Source organism: Ptiloglossa arizonensis, chromosome 1 (assembly GCF_051014685.1).
Source record: "Ptiloglossa arizonensis isolate GNS036 chromosome 1, iyPtiAriz1_principal, whole genome shotgun sequence".
NCBI lineage: Eukaryota > Metazoa > Arthropoda > Insecta > Hymenoptera > Colletidae > Ptiloglossa > Ptiloglossa arizonensis.
In genome coordinates, this window is record NC_135048.1 from 7905259 (window position 1) to 7909221 (window position 3963).

Here is a 3963-nt window from a genome sequence, read left to right on the forward strand (position 1 = left end):
AAACCTCAATGCCGTAGATCCATGTTTGAGGATTCTTCTATAAATTAATAGCTTGTCTTCTGCACTTAAATTTTTTTTTTTTCATTTAAATCCAACGAATACGCTGGTGAAGTTTGTCCATTAAAATCTAGGATATTATAAAAATATACTAAGTTGTTCAATAAGTTTTATCAAACGACAAAATTTATCGAATAAACTATTATATTGGTAGCTATAAATTGGAAACAACATTAGCTGACATCAAAACAAAACACTCGTCGCGTTGTAATTATTATCGTTCGTTAAAACTTATTGAACAGTATAGTACTAGGTTGCTCAATAAGATTTATCAAGCGACAAAATTTATCGAATAAACTATTATATTGGTAGCTATAAATTGGAAACAACATTAGCTGACATCAAAACAAAACACTCGTCGCGTTGTAATTATTATCGTTCGTTAAAACTTATTGAACAGTATAGTACTAGGTTGCTCAATAAGATTTATCAAACGACAAAATTTATCGAATAAACTATTATATTGGTAGCTATAAATTGGAAGCAACATTAGCTGACATCAAAACAAAACACTCATCGCGTTCTAATTATTATTCATTCTACCTTGTTCTATTTCTATACTGTTACCAAGCAATATATGTGCTGCAACCCTATGCTAGACATTGTCTCGGTCAATTTATACATTAATAAAGACTATGTACCCACTTTAGAATACGATCCAAATAGGGAACTTTCCCCTACTATATGCATACTCATTCTATTATAAATTGTCTTTGATTCGATCATCGTTTGTCGCAAGTATGGTCGACCGGTGCAAAAATCAAATAAGAAAAGGTTAATCAAACTTTATTTTAATCTCGATGCGTGTAACAATTTCAGATGAAATTTTATCGATAAATTGATGTTGCGTAATGTTGATGGAAAATTGAAATAATTCATATATTGCTCCATTCTGATCGTTATTCAATGTGTTTTCGGTATCGTACGCAACTTAATTGTTTTTTTCCAAATCCATTTTTACATAAATTCCAGCAGCGAGTACGCGCATTACTCGTATTTAAACACGAATAATTAACAAACTTTGATTTTTCCAACGAGATTGCAAAATAGTTTCCTAGTGTTTATCAAATTCGCGACGTACTACCGATTGGACAAACATAATTTCACCTCTGTTCGTCGACTCGTATGACGAACATTCTTAACGCAATATACTTAAATAGAACAATTATTTTGTAATTATTACGTTCGTTTAAGTATAATATTTTACCGCAGAAATTTACGTTTCTTATATAGAGTGCAGCAAAAATTTTGTATATTTTGTATATCTTTCGTTATTCACGATCCTACGAAGATACTTGTCTGGTCCAAATAATGGTAAAAGAAAATTGTTTCCAAGCTCACTTTTCTGTGATTCCAAGATCATCGATGTATTTTTTTTAATACAATTCTCTTTATCACTGTGTGTCAACTGTTACCAAAACGATTTCAGAATGATACTATACAGTATTTATCGAAGTGATCGAGGATCGTTGAATCTTTTTATCGTCGTCTTTTACGTTTACAATATTACCAGAACGAGGGGCCAAGCAGACCAAACAAAATCTCCTTTGGCCTCTGTGCATTATTTCCAGCTCGACACAGTACATTGGGTACAGTTACGAACCTAAACGCAGTATGAATTTATGTACAACATTACACGGAGTATCGGTAGTCGATATCAATTGAACGCTGAAGCAAAGAGTGCTGTTGCAAGCAAGACGAAGTTTTCTTTCGAATAACCAGCAAACACAATTTCAATTTATTGAGAAGTTTATCATAATTCCATAAAAGTCGTACACAGCCCTCGAACCGTATGTTTCAAAAATCGTTGAACAAATTTAAAGGAAACTGTAAATTTGACTACACGTAAATCGAAACACATGAAATGGACGATAGCTTGTAATCCACAAACCAGTTTCCGACGAGTTGAACGCGAATCTGATACCAACAGGAAGAGTGTGTTATTAATTCTTAAACGATATAAATTTCATTCATATCGATCTCCACCAAGAGTTACACGGTTTCGATTTTATGAATTGTATCGTTTTCTTTCATTGAACTACACTTAAAATATTGGGTCGTTCGAAAAGTCATTTTTTTTTAGAGCGTATAAACATTTTATTAAATCGTACATTCTCCATTTTGGAAAACGAAATGACTTTCCGAACAACCTAATACAAACGAATGGAATCTTCTTTCTTCTTTCAATAGGTACGTTCCTATTGTTATTCATCGCAGCAACAATATCGAATTTTTATTTATCACAAATTACCTACCTGACGAATTTTCACATATTTATTTGCCCACGTTTCGATCGTAGTAAATACTCTTACGTGACATGTGCAAAAGTAGCTTCTGAAATTCACGTAACGTGGAAAATTGACGATGATCGTGTACACAATATTTTATTAACGACTACATTATACGAGATGTGTAAATGTCAAATGTACGTGATACGTGTGCGCAATGACCGTTGGCCTTTGTCGGCAAATTTCAGGAAACTAGTGCGTACATTAGTGTGCCGGTTGTGTGTAAAACCCTGTACACACTTACAAACATTGTCCGCAGGTGCAGACAGTCTGCATGCATTATCCGCAATGTTATATATGGACTGTTTGTAGACTGTCCACAGACAATATGTGCTTGCATCTAAACTGATATTTTAATGTCTCCAGCCATACCGTTGAGCGAAGTCAAGAGTGGCCTTTGTGCAGAATACACAGTCACTCGCAATGAAAATTGTACAGTACGCATTAGTGAAAATTTTCATTGACAGTAATTATTAAAATTAGTTTTGTACACAATATTTATGTAGTACGTAATTATTGTACGAATTTCAATTGACTTTTTCCAGGCAAATTTCTCTGAAAACTTCCTTTTCTATTTATTCTTCAAATAGTCATTTAAACGCAATTGTTTTTCAATCGTACGATACATCAGATAGATAACAATATCGTGTAAGAGAAGATTGGTTCAGATGTGGTTAGCAACTTCCACGTAGTAAACTCTGGGTAATTTATATTAGCACGTAATTACTAATTGAATTACCAGTCACAAGGTAATGCGTGATTATTAATGTTAATGCATCGTTAACTACGTATAAAATAATACGAGCAAATTGGCTGCGATACTCGTAGTATTGTTTACCACAAATTGTAGCTTGATTGCAGGGTACTATAAAGTAGGCTATATTTGATTCATTCCAGCAGCTTTAAACGCTATTCTATTTGGCATACTAATCGTAGAATACTTTTCACTATGTATTTGGTTCCCGCGTAAAATTTGATGCAGATTTGAACAGTTTGGTGCGCCCCCTACGTCAATTTAAGTCTTATTTCTTACCGTTTATGGCGTTAAGATCTTATTCTAGTTTGAATCGATAACGTAGAAAGTGACACGAAAATGATAAGGGGGTTTGTGACACTAGAAAACAGTGTCGGCAACGTCTATTTTATATCTCGTTTCTACTTTGAATATTACCCAATCGACTGTGTTTTTATAGTTTAAGGTACACTCTGCCGATAATATTGTCGAATCGTACGTCGATAAAGCAGATACAGAGTTACAGCAGGATAAACTAAAATAACCTCTTAGAAATGAAAGCAGCTGACATACCGTACATGCATACTCTTGAGATCTCTTCTAAACCTCCTTACAAAAGGGCTGTTGCTATCGTAATAGATTAATACCATATAACTGTTCAATATCGTTCAGTGTAACAAAAAATAGCGGATAAACGTCAGATGTTGCATCAAGAGTGCAAACAAGGTGCTATAATGCAGCAATCAAAAGCTTAGTCGTTTCTCAAACGAAAAAGTTCCACACAGAACACGGTATTTTACAAAAGAGTCCTCCCCCCCCCCCCCCACATCGCGCGACTTAATGATAAATAAACGAAATATAGAAAACAATAGGCACGTGTTTGTC